This window comes from Ambystoma mexicanum, chromosome 10, assembly GCF_040938575.1.
Source record: "Ambystoma mexicanum isolate Mex_15411 chromosome 10, UKY_AmexF1_1, whole genome shotgun sequence".
Classification (NCBI taxonomy): Eukaryota; Metazoa; Chordata; class Amphibia; order Caudata; family Ambystomatidae; genus Ambystoma; species Ambystoma mexicanum.
Window position 1 is genome coordinate 1,391,258,026 of NC_090932.1, and position 20,928 is coordinate 1,391,278,953.

Consider the following 20,928-nt stretch of genomic DNA (forward strand, 5'->3'; position numbering starts at 1 on the left):
CCCATCCATTCTGTACGAGTGTTGCATTGTCAGCTTTATCCTTTTCCCCTTTCTATCTCTTAATCTCTCATTCTATTTCTGTTGATATATTTGGTCGTTCACTTTTCTCCTCCTTGTCCTGTAAGATCTTAAAGATCTCCTCCTTTCTTTTAGTCTCTTCTGGACTATCGTCACTGTTATAGGCAAGCGGTTCATTTATAGGATTACTATATCCCGTCACCGCTGTTAGTCTCTTTAACGTATACAATCCTACATCTTCTGTACTATGGCCAGTTACTTCGGGTGAGGTAAGGAGAGCAGAAGGCTCAATACCTACTTCCCTACATTGATTAATCATCCAATCCTCAGGAGGCGGATCCTCCCGCGCCTCCTGGTACATTTTCCAGAGCTCTAAAATAGCTACCCTCTTCTCCAATATGTTCCCTGTGTGCGCAGCGTGCATGTTTGTGGTCTTGTATTGCAAAACTGCTTTTTACAGTGATCCTCCTTCTGGACATGGCATGAACATCTTGTCTGCTGTGCCCTTTACCAACTCCGCACTGTAGTGTTTAAGTTTAGGCATGAGTTTTGCCAGCGTCTTGCACAGATGTATCAGTGGAGTAACGTCCCCCATTGTGACAAGACTCAATTGACTGTCAATACTTGCCAACAATGACAAAAAAGTAGATAACTTTTTATCTCCTCTTTAATGATAATGATAATGATATTTTATTTGTATCGTGCTCGTACACAAGCGTTTCAGAGCACTACAAGGCAAGGGAGGGGAACGAAGGAGAACAAGAACAACGATCTTACTAAGCCCAGTGACATTGAGAATGCACAATTGCATGGGAGAGGGAAAGGGGATAAGTGCATGGAAGGGGGGAGAAGTGGAAAGTGCGGAGCAAAGGTAAGAACGGATACATAATAAAAATAAATAAATAATAAAAGGTAACAAACAGTGATAGTGCAGCCAGCAAGTGGCAAGCACTGGATTTAAGGCAGCAGGCAGGGTACGTCTGATAAGTGCAGGAAATAAAATGTGGACGGGCTGTATGATTACAGATACAGACCCCAGTGCAAGGGATTGCCCAGAGGCAGTGCGGTAGGGTGGCAGGGTGAGCAGGTACCTGAGCCCGGGAGCCAGAGGGTAGGCCAGGTGCACAGTGCCGAGAGAGAACAGATCAGTAGGGGAGATGAGGGCCGAAGGCAGAAGCAAAGAGGAAGGTCTTGAGGTGCTTCCAAAACTGGAGATGGTTCTCCTCAAGTTTCAGAGTGGCAGTGAGGCTGTTCCAGAGGGAGGACCGAGCCGAAGACAGAGATCTATCCCCAGCTTGTTTCTTTGAAAAACGACTGACCCTGAGGGAGTTAGAGATAGAGGAGCATAGAGATTGAGAGGGGAGGTATTTAGCTGAAGGTATTTTGGACCAAGGCCCCAGAAAGCCTTGTTGACAATGCAGAGGGTTTTTAATTTAATCCTTGCATCCACTGGGAGACAGTGGAGAGATTTCAGGGCTGGAGAGATACGATTCCAGGGCTTAAGGCCAAGGACAAGTCTCACAGTCCTGTTCTGGATTAGTTGCAAAGGAAGAGGCAGGTAGATTTAGTAAGATGCTGTTACAATAGTCCAACCTAGAGAGAACCAGGGCTTGGGAGACAGTGAGCTCCTGGTGGAAGGAGAGGAAAGGCAGAGTACCTCTGAGGAGGTGCAATAGGAAGTTTGATTTTTTAGAGACATCAGAGATGTGGGCAGAGAAGAGAAGTGTGGAATCAAATATGACCCAGAGGTTCTTAGCCTCACAGGTAGGGGTAGGAGGAGGGCCACGGGAGGCAGTCCAGGGAGTGAGCAGAAAGGAGGTTGAAGGTGTGCCGATGAGGAGGATCTCTGTCTTGCTGGCATTCAGGCAAAGATCATTGGTGGCACACCAATCCCGAATGGCAGTTTAGGCAATCAGAGATGAGAGAAGGTGGCTGAGGGAAGCCTGAAAATGAATTGAGTGTCAATAGCATAGCACTGGAAATGAAGCAGAAAATGGATATGCAGTGGCCGAGAGTTGCCAGGTATTGGTTGAAAAGCCAGGACGAGAGGTTAGACACCTGGGGAACACCACAGGTAGAAAGGGAGATAGATGATTGGAAGGACCCAATTTGGACCTGGGAGGGTCAATCAGAGAGGAAAGAGGTCAGCGAGACCAGAGCCTGATCAGTGATACCCAGGTTGTCATGGAGACGGTTGAGTAGGATGGTATGGTTGACCGTGTCAAAGGCAGAAGAGAGATCAAGTAGGATGAGAACAGAGGGAATGTTAGAGTCAAGGTTGGAGAGCAGATCTTCATGATGTTCAGGAAAGTCGTTTACATGCTTCTGGCGGCTCTAAAGCCAGACTGATGGTTGTGGAGACAACCAACAGAATCAGAATGAAGGTTAAGCTGAGAGATGGCCAGCTTTTCCAGGAGTTTTCCCAGAAAAGGTGTAATGGAAATTGGGCAATAGGTAGCCGCACAAGAAGGATCACCTATCAGTTTCTTGAGAAGAGGATGCACAAGGGAGTGCTTCAGAGGGGAGGGGAAGGCTCCTGAGGCAAAGGAGAGGTTGCAGAAATCAGCAAGGGCCAGAGCAAGGGTATCAATGTGGTTCTTGATGGTTGTAGAGGAACAGGGACAAGGCTTTCATAGATCAGACCTGTCTAGTGACCTCATCAGGTGGAAAAGAGGAAAGGACGAGAAAGAGGGTGTGGGGTGCCCGAAGGAGGGTCAGCGACATACACAGAAGGAGAGCAAAGAGGAAGGAGAGGGAGGGTGGACAGGATGTCCTGGTTCTTGGGATAAAGTGAGAGGCAAGGGCATTGCAAAGAGCCTGAGAAGTGATAGGACGGGTTGAGACTGCAGCGGGGTGGTCAGCTCCTTGCACTTTTTAAAGAAGTCGGTTGAGTTGTTAGATGCTGCAGAGACACAGGCTTCAATGTGAATTCTCTTTCTGCTGTGGAGAGAGAGTCGGTATTGCCTTTGGAGAAGGTGACAGGCCAGTTTGTCAGAGGACGAACAACAGGCCCTCCATTTCCTCTCAGCCACCCTACCCTTACGTTTAAGTGTAGCTAGGTCAGAGTCATACCAGGAATCACACTTGGCTTTGGACTTCAAACTGATCCTTATGACAGGGGCAGCAGCATCCAAAGTATCAGAAATAGAAGAGTAAAGCTGAGACAGGGCTGTGTCAAGATGTGAGTCAGCCAGAGGTGGACGGGGGGAGAGGAGGTGGTGGCAAAAGCTTCAACAGACACAAACTTCATGGGCTGGATGTCTGAGGAGGTAGGTGGCAGTGTTGGGGTAGGTTTGGCCTAGGGGGAAGAGAGGGAGAAATTAGAGGAGGGAATAATCTCTCCAGGAGAGAGGAGTGGTCAGAGGGATGGAGAGGGGGAGCTCAGAGGAGATCAAGACATCAAGTGTGTCTCCTGCAGAATGAGTCGGGCCAGAGGGGAGGGTAGAAAGGGAGAGGGAGTCGCAGAGGTCATGGAAGAGTACAGAGTGGGAACAAGGAGAGTCTAGATGGATATCAAGATCACTGAGGAGGAGGAGTTGAGTGGTAGAGGCCAGGAGGGAGGAAGAAAAGTCAGCCCACTCAGAGAGAAATTAGGTGATTTGAGCAGGAGGCTGGTAGATAGTAGCCATGGTAAGGGAATGACTAGGAGAGAGAGAGAGAGCCTGCAGACACATTAAAAAAAGGAGTAGGTCTGAGTGGGAATGATAGAGGCAGGAATCCACTTAGGAAAGATCAGGGTTATGTGGGTGCAGAGAGGATCTTGTAGCCACCAGGGAGGAGAGTTTCAAAGCTTGTGACAGAGCTGGCGCTTAACCATGTCTCAGTAAGAGGAAGGACATCAATATCATGTTCTTCAAGGAGGTGGCAGATGTCCGAGGAGTGTTTGACAGCAGAGTGAGAGTTGAGAGTACAAGATGAAGAAGGCTGCAGCCTTAAAGACCTGCCGGGCAGGGGCACAGATCAAAGGTACACCCTGTGGAGGAGAAGGAGACCTAGGCGGGGCAGAGGAGGAGAAGAGAGAGGGCAAGGTAGCCAAGGGGGGAGAGGAGGGGACAGCAGGAGATTAAAGGAAATTGGTGAGGTGAGGGACGCGCCTATCAAAGAGGAGGAGATTGGCCTGAGGGCCTTGGACCATGACGGTGCCATTAAGGTAGACATTAATGATGACTTTAGAGAAGTCGAAGGAAGCCATGAGAACTTCCCAGCGAGTGCCACAATTAATGGGAGAGGAGGAGACAGGAGACCATATGAAGAGTCCATAGATCGGGCAAAGTAACGGCAAAGAGGATGTCAGTGAGGGTCTGTCTGGAGGAAGCATTGGAATAGGTGTCACCGAGAGGAAGACCAAGGTTGGAGGCCAAGATCTCCTTTTTGAACTTCTTCCTACCAGACTTAGTGAGAAGGGAAGGATAGTCAATGGACAAGCAGTTGGAAAAGATAGGAGAACCAGAAAGCGCCATGGGAGTGGTAGAGAGGAAAGGAGGGAGAAGCAGGGGGTGGGGAGTAGAGCAGGTAGGTGTGGAACAAAAGAGAGTGGTGAAGTCACTAGGCTGGCAAGTTACAGAAGAGGCAACAGTTACAACAAAGTACAGAGAAGTTAGCAATAGACAGCAGAATTTGGCTTTTAAACCAAAAAGGAAAAACAGCACAATTTGACTTCAAAACCAAAAGGAAAATCAGCAAAATGTGACTTTGAAACAGAAAGCAAAAACAGCAACATTTGACTTTCAAACCATTCCAATTGGGTTAAGATGCTAGCAGAGGGTTTTCAGAGGTAATACGAATCAGAATGGAAACCTGGGAGAATCAAGCAGAAAGAACAGTGAAAGTCAAAGGTAGTTTGAGAGAGTCCAGAAGGAGGGAACTAACCGATAGTTAAGGAGGTGACAATGTCAAGGCAGTCTGTATTTCTTAGATGAGTGAGGTGGCAGCATCATTGTAGTTGAGGTGATCGGGCGCAGAGAGGATGCAAAGTAGTGTCCTGGTAGCGGACAGGGAGCAGACAGGGGCCTCGGGAGTGGGCCTTTGGTGAGGGTGCCGGCTAAAGCCTGCCGGTCACCAGTTGGTCGAGAAGAGGCACAGCAGCAGCCAATCACACAGCAGGGTAGAAGAAGGTTGCAACACACCACTGCCATGTGCATAAACGTAACACGGCGGCTATCTTAAAGGTACAGCAGATATTTCAAAGTTAGGCAGGCACAAAGTAAGCACGAGAATTCCCAGCCAGCAGGCAGCTTGACTACAACAGGAGAGACTCCTGGAAGCACGTTGGCAGTGACAGTAATTACAAATTAAAAAACAAAAGATGTTAAAAGCATTTTTTTTCCAATTTTTTTTCTTCTGATTTTGCTTCTAAAATTCTTCTTTAAACCCCTGGAGGGGATGCAAATCGATCACAGTTCACCTACCTCAGAGGGGGGCCAGCAGCTCCTTTTAGCCTCACAGTTTACTCTCGTTGCTCTTCGATAACTCTTTTCAATTACAAACTACACAAACAGACAGACTAGTTGACTTGCCACATAATTCCCAAGGTTCTACTTTTCTCCTAGCCCCTAAAATACCCAGATTGGAGTTTGAGTCATTCCCTATCATAGACCTGTTTATGTGCTGCCTATTTACCCTGTTGGGGTTTTGAAATGACTCCTTGTAGACCTGCCTTGAGGTACAAATCCGGGCTCTATAAAACGCTGCTTGTGTACACACTCGTAGTTATATACTAAACAAACCCCCCATTACTTTTCTTTATTACCACAATCCTATTTCCTTATTTTGCCAGTCCCCTCAATCTACTCACCATTCGCTCTTCAGTTGAAGACCTTCGGTATCGTCCCCCACCTCCAATCGACCACCGTCGCCTTCAGTCCCTTCAGCGCCTGTGGAAACCAGGAGGGATTTCATCAAAGAGGGACCCTTTCCCACCTATATCAATCTTCTTGCAAGTATTCTATATCAGCCGCTCTCCACCGGAAACTTTGTGATCTTCCGGCTAGATGACAGAGGGTGTCCGATCATCCGAACCACTAGAGACCTAATCGTCGATGGGTCTGAACCATCCGCTGCTACCACGTGAACCCATAGGCCCTTTAAGCGAGGTAGCGCTATGTGGGATGGATGGGGATGAAGATTTACTCTTACACCAATAATTTTATAGTAAGACCAAAACCGAAATTTTGCAAAAACATATCTGTTTTATTGCAATGTCTTAATAAAGGGTGTACAGCGGACATCAACGGATGTTCGCTCAAGTCTCTCTCGAGAACTCTCAAAGCATTTAATAATAGATTACATTTATGTAGTACAAATGTGTCATTACTGACATCATACTATGTGGCATATTAAGGAAACCTACTTGATGTTATGACAAGCTTAAAGGGAACATCTAGGTGCACTTTCTATGGGGGACAGGATTGTGATTGGGTCTCTAAGGTCAGATGGTCAGCTATGCCTACCCCTAGCGCAAGTCATCTTTGCTGTTATAAAATACACAAAGTTTAATTGGCTTTCAAACTATAGGGCTCTTTGCTATGTGGCCCTCTACTCTTGCTTGGCATATTTGTACCCTCTGGAGTATTCCACTTGCTAGCAGCACGCAAGCTTGTACCCCATGTGCTTGTGGGTTGGACTTGACCATACCTCCCCATCCAATTAGCCCATCATCCCTCATCACTCCTGCTGCCTGCCATTCGAATTGTCTTTTAAGTCAACCTTGCAAGGTATCGCAGTGCCTGAGAATAGAAAGGAGTGTAAGAATGTACTTATCTTCAAGCCTCGTGTAGCTTGCCCAAAATCTATTTTCATCTTGACCACGTGACAGGAGACCATATTTGAGCTCTTTATTTTGTATTTAACACTATTAAATGAATAAAACCTGGCACTTCAGGTGTTTTCCCATTACTCCGCAACAGGAGCTTGCCTCGCTTCTCATGTTCATTGGATGGTCTCGAATAGATAACCAGTTTCATGGCTGCCCCAACCTTTGACACTGGGCCAGACAACCTATCTCGAATCTTCCCTCATCGTCAGCTGTTTACTTCTACTGCACCACACTTTCAGCCCTTCTGTTCATGGGGTCCTATCTTGGTAAAACACAGCATGGAACATCCAGATTCTCGTTATTGGTCTCACCTTATGTATTTTTCTCTCTGTGGACAAGAGTCATTATCAGAATGTGTTTTCTAGAAACACACTAGCCATTGCTGACAAAACAAATAGTAACAAAGGGTAAATTAGTACATATTAGGGCCTCCTTTTTTTGATAAAATTGGTAAAACGTCACACCGCTTACAATCAATTTTGCAGGATAACAACCAAAAAATATTCCAATAGATTCCAGTTCACAAACAGTATACAGAAGAATTGTTCAATACATGTTCATGATATGTCTGTCCACAATATATGTTAGTACTGTGCCAGTGTGAAAAAACATTTAATGCTGGATGACCCCAAAATGTCCATGATGGCTGTACTAATATATGCGATTCTCTTGATGTAAGAACATACTCAGGTTTGCTTTGTCCATATTACCAGTAAGGATACTATTTAAAAAAACATATCCATGCCATCTTAGCCAATACAGGCCAGCATCCCCATGTAGAACATTCATGTTGGTTTTGCCCATAATGACAGTAAAAATGCCATGCCACTGTAAAATGCATGTCTGTGCTAGCTGCACCAATGTATGCAAGTATACCCACATACGAACACTCATCGTGTTGACTTTGCCCATAATGTCACTAAAATTGCTATGCCACTTAGGAAAACATGCCCCAATTGTTTGCACAAATGTAGCCCCTATCACCTAAGAGCCCTCATGTATGCTTTGCCCATAATACCAGTAAAATTGATATACCCACTGTAAGAAAAATGTCCATAACAGATGCCACAATATAGCCAAGATCACTCCCCCTTGTAAGAACACCAGCCATGTTGATTTCCCCAAAGGCCTTCCCAAGAATGGCAGTTATATATTCCCATGCCACTGTATGAAAACATGCCCACTTTTTACTGCCCACCAAACATCTCCTACCCCACATCAGCTCCGGATTGGCTCATCTCTTCACAATCCCACCTGCCTAAACGCCTCAATCCATTCACTTGTGACAACATCACACACTCACTCCCTCAAAGCCTCGATCATCATACTTTGCACATCCACACATAATTTCAACGCTCACTCATAAACAGTCACTCAAACACTGGCAAACTACCTCTTTCTGTATCTCTCTCACACACACATTCGACTTTTAATTCATCTTCAAGCAGCAATAGTGGCATCTTCTTCATAAGAATACACACAAGGCATTGGCTGAGCAATGCAGGTCATGCCGTGGTGCCCTTTTCAATTTTTTTCAAAGCACGCTCCCTAACATTATAGTTTTTGAACCGCAGTTGCAGACATAGGGAACACCACCAGTGTTTGTGTTTGAAAATAATCTCAATACTGCATTATTTAGAAAGGTAAATCTGTCCATACCTTCCAAACTGTGTAAATATGTTTAGATTCTTTGCAAAATCCAAGACTATATTTGCATTATGTGTTTGCATTAATTTTAAAAACAATGTTGTTTTGTTATTTTAGCTTTTGGGACTCAGATGGTCCCATAAATTAGGTGGGCTAGCTTACAAGTCTCCTATGGGCGAGCCACGCCTATGCAACCATGTACCATATATGATCATTAGGACCTCCTCCAGGTTTGCATGTGAGGAGAAAACAGCTGTGACTTCTGTTCACTCCATTATGGTCCAAGAGCCTCTCTGCTTCTCGTTTCTTCCCTCTCCCCTGCAGGGTTTTAGAAGAAGGTGGACAGAGAGCAGAAGCCAGGTCTCGGGGGACATATGGCTTGGTCCATGGCCAGTACAAAATGCACAGGCATCCTTGGAGAATGGATTGTACATACTGTAATTGTGCACAACCAAAATGACCCCTTCTAGAGATGTAGACGACGTCTTTCAAAACATGACTTGAATTTGGGCGTTTTGTTTGAAAACGTGAAAAGTTAAATTGACAATTTGTATGTGATATAATGTTACCCTGTTGTTTGAGTTTTACCCTGAAGTCCATCCCTGTTCGCAATGTTTTGCTTGACATAAATCCGCCAGCATTAAACTCTTAAATGAGCTTAGCAGAAGCTCGGGCATACTCTCTTGCCAGCCCAGCTACTTCTTTTTTTCTCACTCATTATGTAAATACTGTGAGATGTGAAAGCAACTGCTTGACATTTGATTCACTGAATAAATGTTGCAGTCTCACTCCATTTTTTTGGATCATCGGGCAACTCACGTCCTTCAGGATTAGCTCACAAAGAGCAGATGGTCTGTGACTGTGTGACATTGGTGATGAATAATGTTTTCATGGATAGCCACGGCTGGAATATATTTGCAAGGAGGGCCGCTGCCTCACAGTTGTTAACCTTCAAAGTGCGGCGCTCACATTTGCCCAAGTGCACCTCTTATTCATGCGACAGCTGCAGAATCGGCTGTGGCATTGGTGCGATTGTGTGATGTGCAAAGGGGTGTATTCTAGATATTACACTGCAATCTACATCACACGCTCTCATGTGGCTTTCACATATTAGTGTGCAGCTGTGAGCAGTTGTCTTCGCACATTTCTTTAGCTTAGGCCTCAGTGAGGGGGGCATTGGCGGTCTCTGACATTTCAAGAGGCAACACTGCTTACTGAGGTTCACTGCCTTGGGGATCCAGAAAAGATGTTGCACACGGTTGTGGATGGGAGAAAGAGTACTGAACTTGCTTCCCACACATAACGTGCATTTATAGAGCGCACATATGTGGCATCTGGGCAGATAACAGATGTTTATAATTAATACCCAACTTAATGGCACTCATTTTCTCGACCTCTGAAGGATGAAGTGGACTTCCCGGAAATCGAACCTGTGACCATGAGGTCAAACGGAAGTCCCTGTAGTGGATGCATTAATCTACTGAGCCACAGAACTGCCATAATACTGTGTCACTCTGTGGTTGGTACGGCATGATGGGACAAAACACAGCTTTTGAAGGAGATAGGGTTGTTTTTACATTTGTGAAGTACACTCAATGGCAAGAAGGAGTACTGCGCATATATGCCTCCACAGGCTCAAAGGTGGCCTATGGGAGTCTGCAGATGAGCCACAGAATGAATAAAGGGTAAGCTCTTTACAGAGCAGAATGAGCTTTCAAAAAGAGATTATGTTAGTCGAATGTAATGCCATCCCGCGTGGGGGTCATCCACGTAATTTACAAGTGGAACCAGAAGGGTTGAGCTTGCAGACGCAACCAGCACCGACATGGCTCTCATAAGGTTGAAAGAAAGGGACAGTAAGAAGCTCAGGAACTCAGACTGCAGAAAGGGAGAGGGGTCCTGTGTCATGGTCTGAATCGTGAAGTCAAAAACACTCTCGAATTTGAAAGGTATCAGGACCTTGATAAACAACCTTAGCTTGCATACAAAATTTCTTGCGGGTAAATTTCTAGCTGCTAGTCTAGTAATGGTATTTAGGAAGATATTATATATTTCCTTTTTTAGCATTCCCTGTACTCTCGGAGAGAAGATTTTGGGCTAAACCATTGTTGTTAGATGTGCACAATTATGGAAGCATTGTAGTTATGCTGTAAATGCTCATATTTTCCAAGAGTCTATGAGGTAATCAGGTATTTTTCCACAGCTTGCCAAATTAGGACAAAACAAAATAAGTTATCATTAATAATGTATTTATTTTGCGTGCGTGCGCACGTGTGTGTTTTCTTCAATTGGATCACTAAATACCTTGAGGATAATGGCCTTGGTGATCCAATTCTATCTGGCTTCCTTAGTAATCACCTCACTGAGACTGCCCTCATGCATGCCTCCAACTTTCTCTTTAAGGTTCATCACTCCAAACTCACTTCTACTCTCATTGTTTTGGACCTATGTGGCACTTTCAACACTGTCAACCACTCTTCTCCCCTCGTCAATCCCCAGGACATCGGGTTTTGCAAATCTGTCTTTACCTGGATCACCTCCTACCCGGAAGGTCGATCGTGTAAAATCTCCTGGAACTGACAAACCTCTGACCCTACCAGTTTCTCTGTCAGTGTCCCACCAAGGATCATTCCTTCGACTGCTGCTCTTCACCCTCTAGCTCTGCACAAGAAAAGACGTATCTTGTCCTTTGACTTTCTCTATCTCCACTTTGCTGATGACACTCACAATTTATTCTCCTTTTCCCTCTTCACCTCAGTCATCTCGGAATGGATGACCACTGTCTCACTGCAATTTGTCACTAGATGGCTCTCCCCTGCAGCATTCTAAACTCTTCAAAAATGGAAGTCACCTTACTCACAGCTTCCATCTCCTTCCCGCCTCACATTCTTGCTTCATCACCCAAGGCTTGCAACATTGGGGTCCTCCTTAATAGAGACCTCTCGCTGCAACAATTCATCACTGGGGCCTGGGACCACACTATCTGCAATGCTCTCTTCCTAAATACTCACCTTCCCGAGCCCTCCGCTCGGTTTCCTCCAACTCTCTGCGGGTGAGCCGCTTCTCCAAGCAGAGACTTAGGGGGAGATCGTTATCCTCTGCAGGTGCCTCCTTCTGGAACAGCCTGCCTGCCTCTCTCCATCTTGAGCCGGATCTCCTTAAATTCCAGAAACTCTTCAAGACTTTCCTCTTTGCCTCCTTCTTCTCTCTCCCCTGCTAACCAGCTTGTTCTGCTCTCTTGCTCACTCTCCTCTACTGCTGCTCAGTTTCACTGACTGGCTGCCTGGTGCACCTTCAGACCCTCACAGATCCCAAGCTTCCTTCCCAGTCTCCTGCACTTGCCCCTGGGCCTTTGCACGTGCTGCAGCACTACTGCACTTCGGTTACGACCATTGAGAGTGGTATCTCTCTGCACTTAACACATGTTATATGACATGGCATTCATAACGCGCCTATACACAAGTGTTTCAAGGTGCAACGGGGCAAGGGAGGGGGAAAAAATGGAAGACAGGGACAACGATCTTACTAGGCCAGGTGACATTGATATCGTGAAAGTGCAGGGGAGGGGGGACGGGGAAAAGTGCGAGGGGAGAGGGAGGGGCAGTGCAGTAAATAGGATAATCAGTAAAATAAATAAAAACAATAAATAAGAAGTGTGACCAGCTAGTGGTAAGTGCAAGGGTAAATACAGACATCAGGTGTCAAGTGCTAGTAGGGGACTGTAAGGATTAAAAAAAAGCCCCCGGGTGCCAGGGTTTCCAGTGAGGCAGTGCAGGTGTGCAACTGGTGAAGAGAGGACCTGGGCCCGAGAACAGAGGGTAGCCAGGTGACCAGTGCAGTTTCAGTTTCGGCCAGGAGTTCAGCCGGGGAGAGAAGGAGACAAACCAGAAGCAAAGAGGAAGGTCTTGAGGTGCTTCCGAACCGGAGATGGTTCTCCTCAAGTTTCAGAGAGGCAGGGAGGATGTTCCATAGGGAAGCCCCAGCTGAAGAAGAGATCTACCACCAACTTGTTGCTTGGAGAAGCACTTGACCCTGAGGGATTTGGAAGCGGAGGAGCGAAGAGTTCAAGAAGGAAGATATTTGGGAAGAGAGAGTTGAAGGTATTGAGGGCCCAGACCCCAGAAGTCCTTGTGGAAAATGCAGAGGGTTTTGAACTTAATCCTCATAGCCACTGAGAGCCACTGCAGAGATGTCAGTCCTGAGAGATACAACCCCTGGGCTTGAGGCCAATGACAAGTCTTGCAGTCCTGTTTTCGATGAGTTGAAGAGGGCAGAGAGTAGAGGCAGGCAGATTTAGAAAGAGGCTGTTGCAGTAGTCCAGCCTAGAGAGAACCAGAGCTCTGGAGACAGTGAGCTTCTGGGGGAAAGAGAGGAACGGAAGAATACCTCTGAGGTGGTTCAGCTGGTAGTGTGACTTCTTAGAGATGTCAGAGATGTGAGGAGAAAAGGCAAGTTTGGAGTCGAAGATGACCCTGAGGTGTTTAGCCTCACGGGTGGGAGCAGGAAGAGGGCCAAGAGAGGCCAGCCAGAGAGTGACAGCAAAGGAGGGAGCAGGTGTGCCGATGAGGAGCATCTCAGACTTACTGGCATTAAGCAAGAGATCATTGGCAGCACACCACTCCTGGATAGCGGACAGACAGTCAGAGATGAAAGAAGGAGAAGAGGTGATGGAAGAGAGCCTGAGAATGAACTGAGTGTTGTCCAGGGTGTTCTGACAGGACTGGGCACACTTGACCCTATTGCCGCCCCCCCCACGCACTTCCATCTCTGTTCACCTGCATGATCTGAATGTACCATGCCTAGTGAGATTGTTTGTCTTGTCTTCCCTATGTCTTCCCTTCCCATGCATGGTTGCACTTTGAAACACTTGTGTATAAGCGCATAATAAATAAACAATCAATCAATTAATCACTACAACTGCTGCTGCTGCTAGTTTTAACCTGCCCCCTGAGCTCACAACTCCCTTCAGTGATGATTAATAATGTAATGTTGTCTTTTTATATTGCACTCCTATTTAATTTAAAACACCTGCCCCATCAGGTTATTGTTACATTTGTAAGTCACTTGTTTCTTATACATATTTTTTTGCGGTTTGTTTTGTTTTTTCACTGGTAAATGTCACACCTTTTTTGCAGCCTCATAAACTGGCTCAGCACTTTTTCTCATCTATGTGCTATTATAGAGGAACCATTGTGGGGTACACCTCTGCCATCTGTAAATGAGCCATTGTAAGTCAATTCTGGTCGAAATTTACATTCGTGTCCTTCAAATACATACACAAAATACGAATCTTATACTTTTAATTTGGATGCCCGAAGAACGTTTTGTCTTTGTAGCTGTTGCATGAACTTATTTTTTTAAATGTCATTACACTGTCTGATCCTAATGTATCATTTCAAATGGTATTTGTATCCATTATGTTGGACCCGTTCTAATGATTGATTTCCAAAATAAACAGTGTTTGATTTATTGAGCTGGTCACAAAGGCACACTTATGATTTTGCAGTCCATGAACACACTTAGGTGTTGAGCGGCTAGGGCTGGACTAGCACACAGAGATTTAGGAATAATGAGGTATCAACAAAGGGTTTGTGGGTGGATGCACGTCTGTGCACATACACACACACACACACACACACATATGCTCACTAAGGTGCACAGGAGTAACATGCCACATAGGGTATCTGAATGCACAAGTGAGACTTGGTGTACATAGGCACATTTTAAAACTATCACATGCAATGCCAGATAGCATTTTGCCAACTGATGAATTGAAAGCTGGGTACAGTATTTCTTAGTTCGAATGTAAGAAATCCATATTTTTAAATTTTTTTTATTTATTGAATTTGTAAGTAGCACCCATACCCGGTGGTATCACGGCGCTAGGAGAAAGGTACAGTTCATACAGGTAGATGATGCAGCTGAGTCACTTAGATATTTGTTGAAGAGAGAAGTTTTTACATTTTTTCTGAGAAGTGAGTAGGAAAGTTCTTATTGGGTGCGAATTGGCAAGGCATTCCACAGTGCTGGGGCAATGGTGGTGAAACTGGAGCCTCCTGCTCTCTTTTTTGAGAATATGGAGATGCAGAGGGCAGATGTGGAGGAGGCGCTTAATTTGCGGGTGGTGTCTTTTTTGGTGATGTGTTTGGTAAGATAGGGGGCAGTGTTGTGTAGGAAGCAATGGGTGATTGCTAGGAGTTTTAATTCTATATGCGCTTTGACAGGGACCCAGTGCGCCTCACGTCTGATTTGTGAAATATGGTTAGAGCGTTTTAGGCCCCAGATTGCTCTGAGTGTGTTATTTTGTACCATTTGGAGTTTGTTTAAGTTATTGGCTGACGTAAATGCTAGGATGGCATTGCAGGAGTCCAGTTTGCTGCCGATGATAGCCCTGGCTAGGGTGAGGCAGTTGCTGGTAGTGGTGAGGAATTTTCTACATAGGTTCATGAGTTTAATGGAGTATGCGGCTGAAGAGGCAATGGCTTTAACATTTTTTTGCATGTTTAGTTCTTCCTCCAGGTAGACTCCGAGTGTTTTGACACAGGGGATACCGGGGTAATGTTCCCATTGATACAGATGGAGGTGTAGGCAGGATCTAGGTGCTTAAGGTGGTGAGCAAATCCAACAATGAGAAGCTCTATCTTATCATCGTTGAGGCAAAGATGGTGGTTTGCCATCCAGGCCTGGATGATGCTGTAAACGTGGTTAATGTTGATAGAGTCTAGTTCGTGATTGCTGGTGATTTTGATAAGGACTTGAGTGTCATCAGCAAAATTGGTATAGGGTATATTTGTATACCTACCATAATATGTTATTGTCAGGAATGGCACTCTGTCAAGAGTGGCACAGGGCACCCCGGTAGGTTTTGGGTGGCTGTGCTGAAGAAAGGTAGCAGATAAGCACACACAGCAGGAAGTTCAACAAGAAAGAAGAGTAGGAAACTGTAGCAGTGAGCAAAAAGGGGCAAAAGATACAAAGGTACAAACAACCTGGATTCCCTCTTGGGGTTATGCTGAAATGGGAAAGAGTGTTCCACGAACCTTAGGAAACTCCAGCCTTCTGCAAAAATTGCTATAACAGAGGCCCACGCTGTATGCTCATGGCTGGGAACAACAGGAGTGGGTGTCTGTAACACTGAAAACGCGACAAGGGAAGGGGCAGAGGTTGCCTGCCGGAAACCAACGGGCAAGCTCTGTACAAAGGGATTACAAAAGACATATGAGAAGACAAGAACAGAAATATCCAGCGAAAAGGAAGTCAATGACCAATCTAGCAGAAGGAAATGAAGGAAAGGCAGTTAGACTGAAGTAGATAACCTAAGGTGGAGTACATAGGACTCAAGGAAGAGAACAAGGGAGCAGCAGTCAGGAAAACAGAAGGGCTGCAAAGTAGGAAGCAGGTCTGCAGTCAAGAGTGGCACTAGGTGCAGGCAAACTGTAGTGGACTGCAGAGGACTGTAGTAGGCAGCAACGCAGGGAGTCCAGAGGTACAGGACAGAGAGAGATTAGTAGTAGGCGACAGACAGACAGCCCAAAAGAATAGGGCCACGAGGTAGGGAGCCCAGAGGAGCAGGGCTGTAGGCAGCTAAGTGTAAAACAGGCTGTGAGGCAGAGGAGTGTAGAAAGCCGCAAGTCAGGGAGCCCAGAGGACAAGGGCTGTAGGCAGCGGAGGGAGACAGGCTGCAAGAAAGGAGCCCAGAGGACAAGGGCTGTAGGCAGCGAAGAGGTGCAGGCTGCAAGGTAGGGAGCCCAGAGGACAAGGACTGTAGGCAGCCGGAGTGAGGCAGGCTGCAGGGCAGGGAGCCCAGAGGACAAGGACTGTAGGCAGCCGGAGTGAGGCAGGCTGCAGGGCAGGGAGCCCAGAGGGCAAGGACTGTAGGCAGCCAGAGTGAGGCAGGGCAGGGAGCCCAGAGGACAAGGACTGTAGGTACCCGGAGTGAGGCAGGCTGCAGGGCAGAGAGCCCAGAGGACAAGGACTGTAGGCAGCCGGAGTGAGGCAGGCTGCAAGGCAAGGAGCCCAGAGGAGCAGGGCTGCTGACTGTAGAAGGCTGCAGAGGACTGTAGTAGGCTGCAAGGAAGGAAGCTCAGAGGATAAAGGGCTGTAGGTAGAAGGCAGCAGAGCGTGATCGGCTGTAATGCAGGGAGCCCGGAAGGGCACTGGATCAAAAACAGGATAATACAGCAACAGGAACAGCATACAAAGTCGAGGGTCAAAGCAAACAGGAGCGGGGAGATCTCAAGATGCAAGAGACTGTGCTCCTGCAGGTAGCTGCTTATATACAGCCCTGCCCTGTTCTGAGGCAGGCTAATTGACAGCACCTGGAGCAGCACACCTGAAGACAATCTGCCTCCTCCCTCTCTGGTCCTGAGCAGGTGGAAGCAGCACGGGCCTCTAGGACTTCTGGGGATTGTGTTCCCAATAACGATGAATGAGTATAGCCAGGAATTGAGGACTGTAGCAAGGTGCATTATGGTAAGTGTAGTTAGTTGAATAAAATAAGAAAGAACCAAAGTTGAGCAAATGGAAATTAAAGACCAAGGCGTGAATAGGAGTTGTTCAAAGAGTATTAGGAGGATAAATGAGTACCAAGTAGTCCATGCTGGTTGCCAATGCGTGCGCCAGCGGCGCGGGCATGACAGTTATGTTAGTGTAAACTTAAAATATGGCTGTCATGCTCTGGTAGATGGGCGGATATGACCGGTAACAGCATGCACCCCAAGTCATGGTAGGCCCGAACAAAGTGAGGGCCTCAGCAAGGTCTGTGGGCTGTTACCAGCCAAGTCCCCCCCCCCACTGCCCCACTGAGGTGTGAAAGCCATTTTCACCCGTGGGTTCATCTGGGGTGCAAATGGGTTTCCTTTTCTCCCCCCAGGAGATTCATGCTGCTTGCACGTCAATCTGCCGAGGGAGAAACAAAAATGAAAAAAATATGGCTGCCGTCATAGGGAAAAGGGACTAGGCCTGTTTTCCATTTCTATGGATGCAGCTGGAGCAGGAGGTGCAGCAGACCGGAGCTCAAAGCTCTAGTCCTGCAGGTAAGTGTGGAGGGAAGGAGGGAGGGAGGGACTGCAAGAGAGGTTTTGTTTGGTTTGGGGAGTTGGTGTGAGGAGGCAAAAGGGAGAGGGTTCCTGTTGCCTCCCCACATTAAAAAAATAAAATGGTGCCACCTGTGGAAGGACCTCAGGTGGCTGGAACAGAGGGCAGAGAAAGCATATTCTCGCCCGCTGTTGCGGCCAGCTGATTGGCCAATGGCCCAGCCTCAGGTGTGAATGCATTGTATATCATTTGCAGCCTCCTGCCAGTGGTTCACATTGTGTCAAAGGTCACCAGTAAACACACACGTGGGTTTTCAGGAGGCTTGTGTGAATTTGGGGACTTCAACTTTGTGCACATAGTGCCACTTATTGCAAAACATTGCGGATTTCACAAAGTTGTAGAGTGTTTTACATTTGCACTTTAATATATATAAAATGGGCTTGGCTGGAAAACAAGTATGCACGCGCTAGCTTAGCCTGATGAATGGTGCCCTTGACCATGCTGTGTTTTTCTCCTCTGTATACCTGATGAACCAAGAAAGTGGGTGCATAGAAATATTCCAGCAGAACACTGGTTATGGAAATGACTACCATAGAGCCTAGCATGGTATGCACTGCAGACAGGAAGCAAGGTAGACAGTGTACCAATTCCACTTCTGAGTTTTCTCTCGTGGCTTCCCTCAGAGAGATGGTTGACTACAGCCTACTGGATGGAGGAATATGGATGCATTGATGAGGTCATAAATGATGTTATAAATTATATCATGTTTTATGTCATTGGTGTTGTCATCTCTGATGTCATCATTGTGCTGATAGGCTGCACAAGAGTTGAGCTCGAAATTAAGGTTTCGTTGCTTCCAACATCTGCTGTATTTCATGAGTTGTTTTTCATTAAACCATCACCATAACGTCATTTCAACTAACGCTTTTTGGCTGAATTTCAAGGGTTTTGTGATAATATATCTACCTCTGCATCTACTACAACTACAGATTTTAGTTGTGGCTATTAAGTGGAGCTAAAGCGCAACCTATAAGCCAAAACTATTGCATTGGATACAGATTGGGGAGAGATGACATGCAAATTAGGACACCCAACTTGTAGGTGATGTTTGGTTATTCATCCTTCCATTGTCTTTCCAGGTCCCTGCTCATCTCTATAGCCATTTCAACTCAATGCCCACCTCTCCTTACCCAAAAGACAACGCCCTGGGATCTCTTTGAGATAGCTTTATCAAACGATACAATCAAGCTATGTGATGTAAATGCCTGCTAGTGCTATTTCAAAGCAGTCATCAGAGACTAAATTACTTTAATTTCAGCTATAAATATGCTACTGGTGTAATAAATATGTCTTAACCACGTGTGTCTTCAGCCATTTGTTTTATAAGTAGGATGTGTGTTCTGGCACTGACGTCCTATTAACAACAATCACTGGAAAAGCCAGCAGTTCTAAAATGTTCATTGGGTATAGCCAGGCATTTGAAAAGCATCACTATCATGTGACCAGGTGCTCACACCACTTTGCAGCTGTTACCATTTTATGGCCAGGTATTACCATTCTGGCAGTGCCCACCAAATGCCTATCCCATGCCTACACAAAAGCCAAAAGTGTTGGATTTTATTTCTTTTTATTTATTTCTGTACAGGACATTTGTAAGCGATATACAACAAGTGATGCTTCAAGGAGCCGCAAGACAAATAGGGGGTTTAACAAGGGAGAAAGATACAATAACGGCAGTACTAGGGCTTGTAACATTCAGATTGTGAAAGTGCAAAACAAGAAGTGCAAGGGAAGGGGGAAGCGGGGTGTGCAGGTCAGAGCACTGAGCAATAGTGTTTAGGTGGGAGTGAGTGGTGAGGGGGAAGTATGGGTGTAATGGGGAGGCCAGAGGGCAAGTGCCATGGAGAGCAGCTAAGCACAGCAAGAGAAAAGCAGGGGGAGGGGCACGCGAGAGCTGGCCGGTGGAGTCCTGGGGCCCTGTAATACTCAGAGGGAACCAGGAAGCCAGTCAAAGAGGCGGAGGAAGGAGTTAGCGGGGGAGAGGTAGAGAGAAGGTGGAGGAGAACACCAACGTCTTGAGGAGCTTCTGGAATTTAAGGAGTACTGGATCGAGCCTGAGCGGGGCAGGAAGACCATTCCAGAGAGAGACTTCTGTGGAGGAGAGATGTTTACCCCTCAATCTTTGCTTAGAGAAGCAAAGGATCCACAAGGAGTTAGAGCTAGCAGAATAAAGGGCTCTAGAAGAGAGACATTTCCGAAGAGAGAGAAGGATGTAGTGGGGTCCCTGGACCCAGAAAGCCTTGTGGAAGATGCAGAGGGTCTTGAATTTGATCCTAGCAGCAACTGGAAGCCAGTGGAGAGAAAGGAGGGCTGAAGAGATGCAGTCCTTGGGCTTGAGGCCAAGAAAAAGACTTGCAGTCCTATTCTGAATTAGTTGAAGGGGACAAAGTGAGGATGAAGGGAGATTAAGGAAGAGGCTGTTATAGTATTCAAGTTTAGAGAGGACCAGAGCCCTGGAGACAGTGGGTTTATGGGGGAAGGTGAGGAAAGGAAGAATAGGAGGTGCAATTGATAGTGGGCCTTCTTGGCAAGGGTCGCAATGTGAGCAGAGAAGGAGAGAGGAATCAACGATGACCCCAAGGTTTATTGCCTCACAAGAGGGTGAGGGGAGGGGGCCCATCGAGGGCGGCCAGATTGTGGGAGGGAAGGTGGGAGCAGGGGTCCCAATGGAGAGGATCTCTGTCTTACTGTCATTAAGGCAGAGATCATTGGCAGTGCACCATCACTGAATGGCAGTCAGACAGTTAGGGATGAGAGAGGAGGAAGAGGAGGAAGGAGAGGGAAGCTTGAAAGGGAGCTGTTTGTCATCTGCATGACACTGGAAGCGAGGAGAGAAAGAGATCAGATGGGCCAAAGGGCCGATATTGAAAAGCCACAGTGAGAGGATTGTACCTTGAGGGACGCCACAGGTGGAGAGTGTGATAGGGGGAGAGAAAAGGGACTAGTTGGACCTGGGAGGGTCTGATGGAGAGGAAGTTGGATCAACAAGTCCAGAGCCAAACCTGTGATGCCAAGAGTGTCACAGAGCTGATTTATCAGGGTGGTATGTTGACTGTGTCAATGGCAGAAGAAAGATTAAGGAGGATATGAACAGAAGGAGAGTTAGAATCAAGATTAGTGAGCAGATTTGTTAACGGATATTTCATTTGATTTCATCATTAATTATATCTACAATATCATCACTCTACTCATGTGGTGTGCAACATGTTGTTTCCAGTTTTTCATATTGACCTGCAGTAGCCATTTTCCTGAATTGTCTAACTTCAAGGTCCACTTGTAAGTGAAAAAAGTGGAGTTGGCCATGATCCAACCACACTAGGGGAGCAAGTGGGTGTTCTTGCCACCACTAAGCT